General features: G+C 40.1%; 1 pseudogene; it reads left to right on the top strand.

The window, feature by feature from the left end:
• LOC127433556 (sodium/glucose cotransporter 1-like) overlaps positions 1-10,517 on the top strand; it is a 29,135-nt pseudogene extending 18,618 nt beyond the window's left edge.
• Positions 10,518-16,726: the final 6,209 nt, after the last annotated feature.

Raw genomic sequence — 16,726 nt, 5'->3', positions numbered from 1 at the left:
TCTTTATGTAAGATGAGATTGCATGTGTGGATCCAGATGAGTGTGACTACTACTGTGGAACCAGTGTAGGCTGCACGAATATTGCTTATCCCAAACTGGTGGTGGACCTGATGCCAAACGGTAAAGAATATACTAATATTTCTTTATCTACATCTATAATAGTCTATTTTGATCAATTTGTTTGATTTGTGATATGTGTCTAACTGTTTGTGTGTTTGAAGGGCTCAGAGGATTGATGTTGTCCGTCATGCTGGCCTCTCTGATGAGCTCACTCACCTCCATCTTTAACAGTGCCAGCACACTCTTCACCATGGACATCTACACCAAGATCCGCCCCAAGGCTAAGGAAAAGGAGCTCATGATTGCTGGCAGGTAGATTTACGTCCATTTGTTTGTCTTGGATATTCATCTTATGCAGGTTTGTGCGCCATTCAGATTTGAGAATGCCTTTAAAACGACAATTTACGAGTTCACTGGTTCATATAGTCCTGGAGCGCATTTAGGTAAACGATTGTGCGTGCTGTCCATAATGGAGGGGCTCGAGCACGGTACTGGGCTTGAGCTCTGAGACCCCCACCCGGAATATCTGACTATAGCAAGAAATAAAAAAGACAATTTTGTATCTTAATCAGGATGTTTGTGCTGCCTGTCATCAAAGTTTGAATTTAAGATGTGAATAGGTATCAATGTATTTTCTATGCTCTGAGGTCCCTTTATTTATGCGTGTAGGTTGTTTATGCTGGTTCTTATCGGTGTGAGTATTGCATGGATTCCCATCGTACAGTCGGCTCAGAGCGGGCAGCTCTTTGACTACATTCAGTCCATTACCAGTTATCTGGCTCCACCCATCGCTGCCGTCTTCACCCTCGCCATTTTCTGCAAGCGAGTCAATGAACCAGTGAGTCTCACGTTACAGGATTTCTGTATTTTCTCCAAATTTTTTTTCCCCATTTTATCATTCATATAAGTTTAGGTTTGATATTTAACTAACAAAAAGAACAAAAAATGACCATGGTAATACCATGTGTCATAGTAGGCTGAATCTCATGAAACCTGTCAAGGTCACATATTTGGGGTGAAATATGACCAGACATGCTTCGTGAAATTCACCCGGTAATTTCAAAGTTTTTTTGGACATGTACCAAGGTACATATGTTATACTTTATTTTTTTCCCAACAATTTCTCTTTATATGGGCTTTTTGGTGTTTGATTTTCTGGCTTTTGACACATATTGTCCTTCCCTCACAGGGTGCTTTCTACGGGTTGTGTATTGGTCTGTTGGTGGGTCTAGCACGTATGATAACTGAGTTCGCATATGGCACGGGCAGCTGCGTGGCACCCAGTAACTGTCCCACGATCATCTGTGGTGTGCACTACCTTTATTTTGCCCTCATCCTCTTCAGTCTGTCCTGTATATTGATACTGGGCATATCCCTCATGACCAAACCCATTGATGACAAACATGTAAGCTCTTGTTTCACCAAAAAAGAAATACTTTATACCTTTGTGCCTAGTATGGTACAATTTATTGTTATTTTGTGTCCTTAATCAAGTCTCCATACCACCATAAATACACCTAAAAATGTACAGATTTAAAAACACCTGTTTGGGACACCTGTTTGAAAACATTTTAGTAATTTCTTTTGGGTGTCACAGAAATGACACACTTCACCTTTAAGTATTGAATATACTGTATATCGCTTAAAGGAATATTACGGATTGATGCTATCCACAGATCATGCTGTCAGTTACCATATAAAATAATGTCGACTCAGTTTGGAAAAACAACAACAAAAATACACTATGACATAAAACAATGACAGTCAAAGGGGCAGGTGTACTTTGGCAAGTGAACACTTGCTCCATAGGCTTCTAATATTTAACCCGTAATATTTCTTAAATGGCCATCTAATAGAGCTTTTCAGTCATGACGTCAATTTGTAGGCGAGCCCGTAAGTCTTATTTGCCATGGGTTTCCTCAGTTATTTTCAGTCATGTTTAGAAGGGATCACTCTCTTGTCAATCTTGCGAGATTCTTACACGGCGTAACTTTGAAGTTGCACAGCAACGAGGTGCGCTCGTAAAAGATTATTTTAGATTGTCTTTTTTGATGAACAGTCAGTTTTGATGATCAGTTCAAGCTCTAAAATAAATATTTAATATAATAAATTTGATAACTTTAGCTCTACATCTGCTACTTTTGGTCATGAGATATTGTTGGTCACTCAAGTATATCAGTCAAGTGGTCAAGTGGTAACATATTTGCCCCTTGTATAACAAATCTCAGGTTCTAATCCACTCAGATGCAACTTTATATTTTAATAAACAAAGACTGCATCTGCACTTCAGTGGACGTTTATCTTGAGTGGGGATACATTTGTTCACAATTTTCTTTGCGATTCGACTGGAAAGGATTGCAGGCTGCAGAACACAAACAGAATCTCCACAAGATTTGTTTTACATTTTCCAGTTCTAAAAGAGATAAACGTCTTTAAACAGCACCTAGTTTTTTTCAACACAAACACTTTTAATTAATAAATTACTATTAATGTCAATTTAAGTCATAATAACAGTATCTAAGATTTAAAGTAATATGTGCCTTAACATGAACTCAAAATATTACTGTATCCAAAAACATGGGATGCTATATAAGATTTTAAGAAGACAGCAGGATTTCTTAATAATAATGATAATAAGACAGAGGCTATTTGCACTAAGTGTAAATAGCAACATCTTTGCACTAAGTGCAAATAGTTTTAGACAGACACTTGCACCCCTAATTAAATACTAACAGGGCATCACTGCAGTGTGTTTATTTAGACACCCTACACAGACACCCTACAAGCACCCTATCACTGTGAGGAAATCAACCTTTATATTAATTTTATTTATTATAAGTAGTATTAAAGAAAAATATTAAGAGTGGAGACAGGAAACAGGATGGGGAAAACTGGGTAAAAAGGAGGATTAGAGGGGGCCTGGGTATCTCAGTGGTAAAAGATGCTAGTTCAAATCCCAGGGCATGCTGAGTGACTCCAGCCAGGTCTCCTAAGCAACCAAATTGGCCCGGTTGTTAGGGAGGGTAGAGTCACATGGGGTAACCTCTTCGTGGTCGCTATAATGTGGTTCATTCTCGGTGGGGCACGTGGTGAGTTGAGCACGGATGCCGCGGTGGATGGCGTGAAGCCTCCACATGCACTATGTCTCCGTGGCAACGCGCTCAACAAGCCAGGTGATAAGATGCGCAGGTTGATGGTCTCAGACGCGGAAGCAACTGGGATTCATCCTCCGCCACCCGGATTGAGGCGAATCACTACGCGACCACGAGGACTTAAAAAAAAAAAAAAAAAAAAAAGCACTGGGAATTGGGCATTCCAAATTGGGTTAAAAAGGGGAAAATCAAAAAAAAAAAAGAAAAAAAAAAAGGAGGATTAGAACCCGGGTCATCCGCATAGAAAAAGCACATTCACACTGCTTTATCACACCAAGCCATTGCAGAGACACTCCAGGAACAGTTTGTCTTTAATTTCTTTTTTTTACACCAGATTGAAGTTTCTAATGCTTTCCATCATTAATACACTGAGATACGAGCAAAAAAGCACAGGCAAAAGCATCTTAACAGCATGTGCGAGAAGTTGAAGAGAGAGGGATCCCTTCTAGAGACAACCGTGATTTTCCTATGTTTTTAATGGGGTTTTTTAACTTATGTGTAAAATAAGGTCTGTGGTAAACATTACTTGACAATATGTGGACGTTTTGCTCTACAACATAAATTACACACAGTCATACCTCAAACGTGAATTTTGAAGCCGCCATGCGTTTGAAAAATAAAAAGGTATGTAATTTAATATGGCTTCAAAATTCAAGTTTGCGGTATGACTGTGTGTACTTTATGTTGTAGAATAAACCGTCCACGTAAAGTTATGTTTACCACAGACCTTATTTTACACACAAGTTCAAAAACCCCATTATTAAAACCCCATAGGAAAATCCAGAGGGAACCCATGGCGAATTCTCTTCCGGGTTTTTGGACTACAAGCTGAACAGCTCTATGCCACATTTCATTATGTTCACAACAAAAAACAGTTGCACTGTAGTTATTGGCTGTTAGTATTTCTATATCTGTGAAAAAGCTATTTTTTTCTCATGACGCCGCTCATTCTCTGGCCCCTTGTTTTCCTACAGCTGCACAGGCTTTGCTGGAGTTTGAGGAACAGCACTGAAGAGAGGGTAGATTTAGAGGAAGATGACTGGACTGATAATCAAGATTCCAGCTCTATGGAAATGGAAGGTATGTATCCATATTGACATAAGACAACATACTGAAAACCCATTCTCTCAACTTATTTGTTTCATAGGTAATCATTAGGGATGTCCCAATACCATTTTTTAGAAAACAAGTACAAGTACTGATACTTCCTCTTCGTTATTTGCTGATACCGATACCTGTTTATTTTTTTTTTTTTCTCCCCTTTTTCTCCCCAATTTGGAATACCCAATTCCCAGTGCACTCTTAAGTCCTCGTGGTGGCATAGTGACTCAATCTGGGTGGCAGTGGACGAATCTCAGTTGCCTCCACGTCTGAGACCGTCAATCCGCACATCTTATCATGTGGCTTGTTGAGTGTGTTACCACAGAGACATAGTGCGTGGAGGCTTCACGCTATTCTCCGCGACATCCACGCACAACTCACCATGTGCCCCACCGAGGGCAAACCACATTATGGCAACCACGAGGAGGTTACCCCATGTGACTCTACCCTCCCTAGCAACCGGGCCAATTTGGTTGCTTAGGAGACCTGACTGGAGTCACTCAGCACGACCTGAATTTGAACTCGTGACTCCAGGGGTGGTAGTCAGCGTCTTTACTCGCTGAGCTACCCAGGCCCATGTTTAGTGTTTTATTAAATTTCTTTGTAATATTGCAGTTTCCAAATACAGTACTGTGAGACTGATGATTTAGGGACGGTGTGTTTTAGTCAACTGTTACAAAAAAGAGCTCATCAAAAAAGTGAAATTGAAATTCTGCAATTTCACAGATAAAACATAATATACATTAAGACTGTCTATCAATAAGGATTCTTGTGCAAATGTAAGGGGCATGTGCATTCATGAACAGAAGAACCTTGTTATATTAACATAAATGGCCCTATAAAATCAGTTTTATTTTTTCTGAATTTCATATTTAACAGATTATTTTCATTTTACTATCAAAATACTTACTATCATGTCTAAATAAATGTATTCATTAAAACTTTGATCAAATGAAAATAGAACAATTAATTTTCAACATAAAACAGCATTATTTTTTATCAAATAAAATGCTTTAAAACCAGAACCTCACAGCACAATCCAAAATACAACATTGGAGTTATTTGAAGTTCTGCAAAACAGAGCACCACAGATGTGAGATATTGCTTGAGTATAATAACATTTTTGTTGATTTATTAGTAGTAGTAGTAGTATTACAGTGAATATTACATAACTATACAGTAGTGATATACTGTATTTCTGTCGTACTTTTTTCCATTTTAATTGAGCTTTTATTTTGGCGGAGTGCAGCCCTTTCCAGTTCTGTGTGTTTTTGACAGTAGCTTCTCACTTCTGGAAAAGCAGGTAGCTACCTGACCAAGTGTGATAATTAAATCGCAAAATGCTGCGATTTAATTAAATAAATATGTAGCCTGTGCTGCGCGATACAGTGTAAACGACTGCTCTCCTTTCTGTAATCTGCTACAGAGTTTGCGTGAAGTTTATAAAGAAGATGTTTTTTTTTTTTTAGTGTATGAGCACCCATACAATAATTGAGAGTACATGGCTAATTTGGCACAAACTTTCCACAAATTCATCACTAATCATTTTCACATGCAAATGAGCTTTGCGGCAAACTTGCCGCAAATTGTCCATTGTTGCCAAAGGTTTGCTGAATGTTCACCAATAGCGGTGAAGAGCTGCAAACCTCTGGCAAATATTTCCAGCTAATCATATGCATGTAAAAATAATGAGTGGCAAATCTGTGGCAAGTTTCCGGCTAGTTTGCCAGAACTCTTCAGATGTTCACTTTAAAGTGCGCAGCATATGCAAACTATATATTTATCTAATCGCAGCCTTTGGGGTTTAATAATCACACTAGGAAATAACGTGATTTTAATTTGTGTGCTGAATGTTTACAGAGTGACCTTCGTACATCAGATGGTATCAGTTTTTCATGTACAAGTACATGAGCACAGTATTGGACTCAATACCAGTATCGGTATCAGGACATCTCTAGTAATCATATGTCAAGTGTGTTTCTAGCACACATTTTCGTACATTTACACACTGAAATGTACAAAAACATATTGACATCATCTGATACGTAAACCCTTTAATGTATAAACACCTTTAGAGACATACTAAAGTTGACTAAACTAAAACGGTTTCTCTTTTAGATGCTGTCAATACCCTACATTTTCTTTCATTTCAGTGTCTATCCAAACATTCAAAAATGTTTCAGTAGTTCAGAAGTTAATGTAATCCTGCCATGAGGATAGTGTAAACGTGTTTGGCTCGCTGTCCCTGGAGGACGGCTTGAGGCTTGAGACTTGACCCGACCTCGAATACCCACCAAAAGAAGCCAAGACCGGGCAGCGAGTCACTAGTATCGGAGCCTCGTGAAACACGGAAAGCAATGTGTTTGGGTAGGAATATTGAGATGCTAAATGGGGGCGGGGGGGGGTTGGGGAATGTAGGCTTTCGATGGGTGGGGGTCTCTTGAGCCTGTGTTTGAGAGGGGCAGAAGTGCCACAGATGATAGAATAAGCAGTTAGGGTCATGCTAGGGTCTGCTTGGGGGACAGGAAACTGAGAGCTACAGGTTAGGTAGAGAATGAGTTGAGTGAAAATAAGCAGAAACTGCAGAAACAGTGGCGGTTGTTGCCGCTTGGAAATGAGCTCTCACAGGAGCTGCTGTTGCACTGGAGGACTCTGCAATGACCGTGGCTGGAAGGCCACCCCCCCAGCCCCTCTGGAGGAAGGGGGGTAAACCTCCCACTGCCCCAGCAGGTCTGCCCGTGATGAGAGCGGGCCCCTGCTGCCTTAGGCAGGCCCACCCTGTCCGGGACTCGACCTTATGCCACCTCCAGACGCAAGTCATTCGACAGGAGGGGCCCGTGCAGCGAACGGGCTAACCCCATGGGTGTGGGGCTCAGCTACCACTCGTGCGGGCGAGCCCATCCTGTGATCGAATAGGGGCCCTCACTGCATTCAAATGGGGGAGTCCTCATAGCGGCACGAACAGGACAGCCCACGATACAAATAAACGTGTGTTAGCTCACACAGCATTCGCATGGGAGAACCCTCACTGTGATTCAAACGGGAGAGCCCTTGAAGGCATTTAAGTGGGAGGGCCCTCGCAGCATCCGAACGGGATATGTCCCCATCTCCATGTTTATGGACGAGGCTGTTTGGAGCATATGATTCATGTGAGAATGATTTATGCTGTATTTTACCGAGCTTGCTCAGTGCTGCAAGTAGCTGAATCCACAGGCATGGGCCCACACAGCATTCGACGGTAGAACACTTGATTCTTGTGAAAGTGATAAATGCTGCATTTTAAAAGAACTCCCTATGCGAAACGAACAGGCTGAATCCTCGAGCACGGGACCACACAGCATTTAACAGGAAGAGCCTGTGTTTTCATGTGAAAAGTTTATGCTGCATATAAACAAGAGCTCACTTTGCGATACAAATGGGCTGAGTCGTCAAGCATGGCGTTCGACAGGAGGGTGTATATTAGGCTATATTCGAATTAAATTGATTGATGCAGAGATGCGGGCTTATGGTGACCTGTTTAGGGAAGACCTAAAACAGCCCAATTGTTGTCAATCACTTGGTGGGTAATGGTTCATTTGGTATGAGTGGCATAATATGGGACGATTAAGCAGAAAAAACACATCATGATTACGGAGCCATGGATGCTTAGATGCCTGGCCTGAAAGACATGCCACATTTGAGGCACGTGAATGGTGTGTTTGCACTGCTTCAGAGATGTATTGAGCCAATAGCAGGGGCGCCACAATATACAAATAATAATATACAATGTACAGTATACAATACACACAATATAGGACACACATATACAATAAAAATAGAATAGTATATATACAATAAAAATAGTATATATAAAATATACAGTATGTTGTATTGTGCTGTATTGACATTCAGGCTGTCGGTTGATAGTCAGTTGCCAGTGTGTTGTTAAGAGAGAATATAATTTATGACAATCCAGTGTAAGATTAATAAAGTGCAGTGCTGATGTATTTTGATCGTGAGAGATCAAGAGTTCAAAAGTCTGATTGCTTGGGGGAAGAAGCTGTCATGGAGTCGGCTGGTGCGGGTCCTGATGCTGCGATACTGCCTGCCTGATGGTAGCAGTGAGAGCAGCTCATGGCTCGGGTGGCTGGAGTCTCTGATGATCCTTCGAGCTTTTTTCACACACCTCCTGGTATATATGTCCTGGAGGGAGGGAAGCTCACTTTTGATGATGTGTCTGGCAGTTCGCACCACCCTTTGCAGGGCTTTGCAGTTGAGGGCAGTGCTGTTGCCGTACCAGGCAGTGATGTAGCCAGTCAGGATGCTCTCTACAGTGCTGGTGTAGAACCGTGTGAGGATATGGCGGTTCATTCCAAACTTCCTCAGCCGTCTCAGGAAGAAGAGGTGCTGGTGAGCCTTCTTCACAACGTCCTCAGTGTGGACGGACCATGTGAGTTCCGCAGTGATGTGGACACCGAGGAACTTGAAGCTGCTGACTCTCTCCACTGGTGCTCCATTGATGGTGATGGGGCTGTGTTCTCTGTCTTTTCTCCTGAAGTCCACCACAAGCTACTTGGTCTTGCTGACGTTGAGGGAGAGTGTGCACCTCCTATCTGTAGGCTGTTTCATCATTGTCAGTGATCAGACCTACCACCGTCGTATCATCAGTGAACTTCATGATGGCATTGGAGCTATGAGTTGCCACACAGTCATGTGTGTACAGGGAATACAGGAGTGGGCTGAGAACACAGCCCTGCGGGGCTCCAGTGTTGAGGGTCAGTGATGAGGAGATGTTGCTGCCCATTCTAACCACCTGGCATCTGCTTGACAGGAAGTCCAGGATCCAGCTGCGCAGCGAGCTGTTTAAGCCCAGAGCCCAGAGTTTCTCATCAAGCTTGGAGGGCACTATGGTGTTGAATGCTGAGCTGTAGTCTACAAACAGCATTCTCACATATGTGTTCCTTTTTTCCAGGTGGGAGAGAGCAGTGTGTAGTGTAGATGCAATGGCATCATCAGTGGAGCGGTTGTTGCGGTAAGCAAACTGCAGTGGGTCCAGTGAGGAAGGCAGCACAGAGCAGATGTAATCTCTAATTAGTCTCTCAAAGCATTTGCTGATGATGGGGGTCAGAACAACAGGACACCAGTCATTTAAGCAAGTGATTTTGGATTGCTTTAGTACAGGCACAATGGTGGATGTTTTAAAGCAATGTTTGGATTTAATTGTTAATCTTTTGATTCCCTCACGTTAAATTAAAGGTGTAATAGAACTCAGGTGGCATGAAGCCGGAGCAGCACCCATTCGCGAAGGCAGCCTCACACTATAGAGACCGCTCTGGGCCGGAAAAATAGGATGAGAGGACCTGTGTACAGCCATAGGGGGCTATATGACAGGTTTCCAGTGAAGCAGTGGCCTGTGTGGAGGCAACCTCGATGCCAGGTCTGCTTCGGTGAGGAAAGATGAGAATAAACGAAAGACAGTGCAAAAACAATGATTAAATTGGCAGCCAGCGTTGCCGCGAAAAATGAATAGTGGCTGCTGCGGCAGCTTGGTGAATAACGTAACAATTGCGATGGAAGAGCTTATCTGATGAGGGCAAATGCTTTGGGTAGAGTAGTGTGTCATCCAAAACTGTCGCATGGATCTGTCGTGGGTAAGTGGGTGGAGCCAAATGCATGGATGTAAGCAGCTGTTTATGTATGTTTACTCTGGCGATGTGATTGGTTGGATTAAATGAACATGCTCCTCCCGAACTTTGTTATGAAACTCCATTTGTGTTCACTTTATGTATACCCATGATAACAGAATATGTCCCTGGATCAACACACACATATCGAACAATCATTGCCCTCTGATTTTATGCTTTGATTAGTTTAAAAGAGTGTTGTTTTAACAACAAAAAGTATGCTGACCCAGGCACGTGTTATATTTGTGCAAATCACGTTGTGCATGTAGAATATTAACATTCAACAACTGATAACAACTGTTTCTGTTTGTCTCTTGACCCCACAGAGGATCGTAAGGAACCAAATTGCTGTAGGAAGGCCTACAACTGGTTCTGTGGTTTTGATCAGGGCAATGCCCCTTAACTGACTAAAGAGCAGGAGGCGGAGATGAAGATGAAGCTCACTGACACGTCTGAAAAACCGCTGTGGAGAAATGTGGTTAACGCTAATGCTATAATCCTCCTCACCGTCTGTGTCTTTTTCCATGGTTTCTTTGGTTAAAAAAAGCACCAAATGTTTGCTAAATGTATTTAAAACAGCTAATACTTTAAGAAACGGCAACTATCAGAGCTATTCTGTGGACAGAAGCCAAATATATATAGCCTGATTGTAGGAGGTTATAGAGTTCCTCTTCAAACACTTTATACTTACAAGATCATCGACAAACACTCCTTCCTTCCTTATAGCTGCCTGCTTTGATTTATTGGAGTGCAATAAAATATTTTGTTGTTGTACATTTAGATTAATGCACATTGTTTTTTAGCAACTTTTGTTCCTAGACTTTCATTGTAAACCCAAGGACAAACTAATAAGTTATACTATCATGTCCTTTGTATTTTCTTGTAGTCATGTCAAATTTAGCTGCTACAGTAACTCATTTTACACATGCCTACCATTTTTTTTGCGTACATTTAACAATGTTTACAAGGTCAAAAACCTCACACTGAGTTTAAAATACAGTACAAAGAGTAATAGTTTCAACTAATAATACAGAGATCTTCTCCACTTTATTGTGCGTTTTCTGTGAACTTTTGAGATGCACTATGATCAAATCAAAGCTAAACATTTGGCTCTATTTTTCTTTCTCTTATCAACCAAACTCCCAAAATACGTGTTTTTACTTTCCTTTTATATTTTGGTCTTACAATTTTGAGAGTTCACTCGATGTATTGATTTTGTTGTAAGTAAAAAAATATTATTATTTGTGTTTATTTGTGCCTGGGATAAGGAGAGATTATTTAATAATATTCATATTTTTACCATGGTATGTATATCCAATATATTTCCTGTAATATAATGTTAATTTAATGGTTTCTGACTTATTGTAATAAAATAAATGAACTTCAGTATTTATGTAGCAATACTTGTCTTTATGTGTTGTATATGTTGTGTTCATATGAGGTTTACAAGCTATTAGCATTTTTGCTTTAGACAAAATCATTTACACCACTGAAATGTCAGGTGAGCAGAGACAGAACTCTTACAAAAGGTGTCAACACAGCAGTTAATATATGATTTTGCACAAAGATTCTATAGATACATCTGAAATCAAAGTCCAGGAATATCCTGGGTTCCTCATTATAAAGCCACTCAAAAAGCAATGAGTTATCCATTGGTGTGATTCAATAATGGATTTTCCTGAAGTATTTCCTGAAGTATAGACAATGGAGACATTCATTTGGTTGAAGAATTCACAGATTTGTAAAAAGGCAACAAATTGAATGCAATTTCTAGAGTACTAGATTTACAGTTTGTTTGCCATTCCAATTTTGAATATTATTACATGGCTCTCTGGAATACTTAATTCTGATTGGTCAATTGCACTCAATAACTTTTGTCTTTGTGTCTTATTGTACTTACACTGACACCCAACAGCTTGGATGCAGCATTATTTAAAATCAATAGTTTTCCATTTCCGTTGTAGAAATGTAGTATTTACAGTCAGCCATGATTACTTTAATCCATTAATAAAAGTGTCAAATAACAGGACGGTTACTGAGATTAAGTGAGTAGTATTTGGCTGGTCATGTGATTCTAACATGGCAGCCCCCATGTGTGAACCCTCTCCATGTAGAATAAAACAGCTTTTATAAGGTTACTGTTATGACTGAAGTCTTCATTTTAATGTGAGTGGTCATGATTTCCTTCATATATTACAAAATTACAATTCATGTCTTTAGGAGTTAAACTTTTTTAATGAGGAAAAATTACTGAGTGCACCTTTAAGTGATGAACTGTTTCTTCACAAAAGCAGTTTATTCATTGTAATGAAGCATCTCCTCCATAGACATCCATTCAAAAAGAACGGCCTCTTGTCTTCTCGGCAGTGTACCGCACATATAATGTCTAAGGGAATGCTGCATTATGCTAATCTATGCTAACCTTGTAGGCTCCCTCTTCAGATGGGCTCTGGTGCTAGATGGTGCTATAAGAAGTGTAATCGAGCTTGAAATCATGATCACCAAGGAGACTGCTGTCAAGATGTACAGTGAAAAAAGAGTTACATTTTGGTCTGTTCTCACCCAAAACTAACTGGATCACTTAAAGGTGCACTCAGCGATTCCTGAGAAACACTGTTGATATTAAAACTCAACTGCCGAAACAAACACACCCCTCCCTTCAGTGCTCTTTTGGAAACTCCGCCCCCCAAATTCATGCATGTGAGACGGTATTATACACACCAGCTCCAGACACTCACAACTCTCCTGCTACTAAATCTAACATCACAATAACAACATACTGTATATGGGTTATTTGAAACATAGCTACATTTATGTTACCCACCTATCGAGAGAACTTCTGCAACTTCTGCATCCATCTTCAAGCCTTTTACCTCTTGGAGGTCTCTCCACCGCTGAAAAGCCTCGCTGATGTTGGCATGGCTCCTAGCCCTCGACTTATTTTTTAGTTTATTTTCGTCTGAACTTTTTCTCAGCCATTTGTCGTCCTTGGAGTTTAGAAAGTTCGCATTAGCTAGATTTGCCGTTGCTCTTCTAATGACTTTCCCTCTTGCTCTGCCCCCACCCCCCATCCTGTGCACATGCAAGAACCACCCCCTGTTGCTGATTGGCTGGAGTAGTGTTGTGTGGATTGGTCCGATCCACTTTGTTTTTGTCCCATTTACAGAGCCAGGGCTGTGTACAAATACAAGATTTTTTTCAGCACACCCACAGAACGGACAGCTAGCAGACTGTGAGGAAATATTTGCAGAATTTGACAAAAAGTGTATTAGATTAGAATTACTGAGTGCACCTTTAAGAAGACATGGAATAACCCTTTAACCATCAAGCTTCCCAGAGAAGAAAAAAAAGTCATGGGTTTAAAACAACATGATGGTAAGTAAATTATAGATTATTTTTTTTTTTTTTTGAAGTATTTCAGTTTTGCCAGCATATCATGTGCCCTCAAGCAGAAATAATACAGTACAAGTGCTAAAATAGCATATGTGGTAATGATGCTAGCTGTATGCTAATTATATAAATGTAAATTAATCATAAATGTCATGTAACCTCACACAAATATTATTATTTACTCTCTCTTCCTCTATAGTGAAATACGTTGATGGTTAAAGGTGTGTGTGTATGTGTGTGTAGGTGGGTTTGGGTGATTTACAAGGAAATTGTTTAGGTTACAAACTGGTAATTACAAGGGTATTATGCTATAAATTTTTATGAGGACATTTCTAGTGTCCCCATAATTCAAATCGCTTAAAAAACATACTAAATGTTTTTGTGAGGGTTAGGTTTAGGTGTAGGGTTAGGGGATAGAATCTATAGTTCGTACAGTATAAAAATCATTATGTCTATGGAGAGTCCTCATAAGGATAGCCACACCATCGTGTGTGTGTGTGTGTGTGTGTGTGTGTGTGTGCGCGTCACTTTTTCAAGTAGGACTTCGGGTTCGGGTCGGGTTCAAGTTTGTAATGAATAAAAAAATAAACAGGCTTATCGAACTTGTTTCGCACTCGCGCTCTCACTCACAAACGCACGAGAACAGATGAGTTAGGGGCCGTTCACACTAAACGTGTTTTTGCACACGTCTGTTTTGTTTTCCCATTGTTTCCCATTGTTTTCCTAATGTCTTTGACATTTGCACCATGTCTCGCTTTTTCTTCAGCATCTCGTGCAGGATTGGCACACCATGTCAAATTAAAAAGAACTTCAAATTTTAAAAAATGCATTTTGAGACACCTGCGCTCTGTTTCACTCTTTGCGCTGTGTCTAGATTGTTTTTAGCACAGTTGTCACAAAGATTCAACAATCCACCAAGCACCAAGTGAAGTTTCAGCAAATAAACGGTAAGTCAATGCTTTTTTTTTTCATTCTGCTCTAGTCTACTAAGGGGCAGCTGTGCCTTGTTAAAACTGTGTATGTACTGTTTCAGTACTGTTACGAATGTTGCCTATATGCTTACATAAAATACAGCCTATTGCAACAGTACTTGCTAAGAGAAGAAATTAGATAGTAAGCGATTTCAGGTTAATCTGATGGTATCTTTCGGGCAGGGTTGGGTCGGGCCACATGGTTTCGGGTACGGATCGGGTTCGGGTTTCATTTTAAGGTCCGTGCAGACCTCTATTCCTTATATCTGAGCAATTCAAGCTTGGAGTACCACCTGTTTTCTCCAGGGGGCAGTAAGCGAAAATCGCTACATTAGCAATGAACAGCTTTTACAGACAAAGAAAAAAAACACACTTACCAAGAGCAGACAACACAAGATGAGAACATGTTCTTGCGTTCAAACAGCTTGACGGAGCGCAAATCCGAAGGCAGGGATCTCAAGACATGTTTTTTTAAGTTTCAAACTTCATTTAACTTGGCACAGCGACCTAAAAACAGTACATTTAAGACGTGACACAACCGAGGCGCTCCAAAAGCATCCGTCTGACGCAGGAGTACATTGACCCATCCTTAGATTAAATCTCAGACTGATTGACAATTGATGCTTATGTTCAATAATATGGAAATAAACAATATATTGCATTCTAAAGCCACTTTTTGTATTGTCTTTTTTAATGCTTTACATTTGAGCCAAAATAATGTAATGCATTGTAATTATCTGTATTATTTTATATAATATATATTTTATTTATAATTAAAATATAACTATTTATAATTATGTAATCATTATATATTGAATTACTGTTATATGAGGAGCTTTCTAAGCAAATATTTATGCATACGATTAATTGCGCTTAACTAGATTAATTAATCAGCATACCATGTAAAGTCAATTGACAGCCCTGCTTATAAAATTTGCCTGCCAGACGATAAAAAGGGGCAAAAATTTCATAGACTTACACTGAATGATGCACCCAAGAAATCCATAACATAAAATCTAGAGTTGTGAAAAACTTGCCGCAAATTACTCACTACGTATTTTCATATTCAAATGAGCTTCCAATTCACTGCAAATGTTTGCCATAAGTTTGCAGTTCTTCATCTGTAGTGGTGAACCTGCAGCAAACCTTTGGCGACAATCAGGGCCGTTTCTAGGCATAGGCGAACCAGGCAGTTGCCAAAGAGGAGGCCGCCGCAACGCACGCCAAACAACACATCCCCCCCCCCCCACCAAACAGGGGCAGCAATATGGATCTCACCCTAGAATGGTCTGAAACGACCCTGGCAACAATGAAGAGTTTGCCGCAATGTCAAGCAACCAGAATAGAAACTTGGGAATGGGCTCTTTTGACTTATGCTACACTCTAACACTCTAGCAACCACAGTCTATCAATGTCCTAACAACCACCCAGGACACACAGGCAAATGCAAAGCAATACCCTGGATACCACCCACAACATTAACCTTGTGCGAAACCGCATGTGAGGACTTACTATTTTGGATTCGCTATACACAACGCATAATTTAAACGAATAAAAACCGACTGAATACTGTTCACAAGACTCTAGACTGTCATTTAAAGGGTTAAAATTATGCCGCACTGAGTCACGTGACAAAACATGACGTCGATTTCCTTGAAGCGCTCCTACGGATGCAGCACCAACAAAAGTACCTCTGGTAAGAAATCTCTAAGTTTTTTCATTGAAACCTTTGGTTGTAAAGTGTTGCTTCTCTAGTTTCATTTGATATGCTGCTTTAAAAAATCTGTTCATTTTTCACGCTTTGGTGTGCTAATAAACATGAAGTATTTGGATGGAACGGTTTTCTGACAGATGTTCCAAAAACACATTTTGAACAACTTTTCATAGTAACAAATCTGTGGGTCATTTCACTTCATTTTAATTGAAATTTTATTATATTTTTGTTTGTTAACACTGTACAGTAAGGTGCCATTCATTAACATCAGTAAATGCATTCCTATATTTACTGTGCATTTTCACATTGAGAATAAATGTATTCATCCAAAAGCTGAAAAATTTTGCTTTCAGAGGATTTATATGGAGTTAGGATGAAAATAAGGTGCATTTTGAACTGTTCAGAGCCCAGTGCAGACAAACAGCACACTGGAGGTTAAGTCATTCACTAAATAGGGAGCAAGGGTGCATCCTATAGCTTTCCTATGCAGCTAAGTGCATTCACTCCTAAAATCTGACCAAAAGTTCAGTTTCAGTCAAAAGATGATGTTTGGACTCAACGTGTTTGGCAGACATGGGACAATGATAATCAGTACATACATTCAGAATTGTATATTACAAAATTTTATTTTAACATGATTGGCAGTGATTTGATGATGCTGGCCATTACTTTTAA

Source organism: Myxocyprinus asiaticus, chromosome 43, assembly GCF_019703515.2.
Source record: "Myxocyprinus asiaticus isolate MX2 ecotype Aquarium Trade chromosome 43, UBuf_Myxa_2, whole genome shotgun sequence".
Taxonomy (NCBI): domain Eukaryota; kingdom Metazoa; phylum Chordata; class Actinopteri; order Cypriniformes; family Catostomidae; genus Myxocyprinus; species Myxocyprinus asiaticus.
The sequence above is the reverse complement of the archived record's forward strand: the minus strand, read 5'-3'. Positions and strand labels throughout refer to the sequence as shown.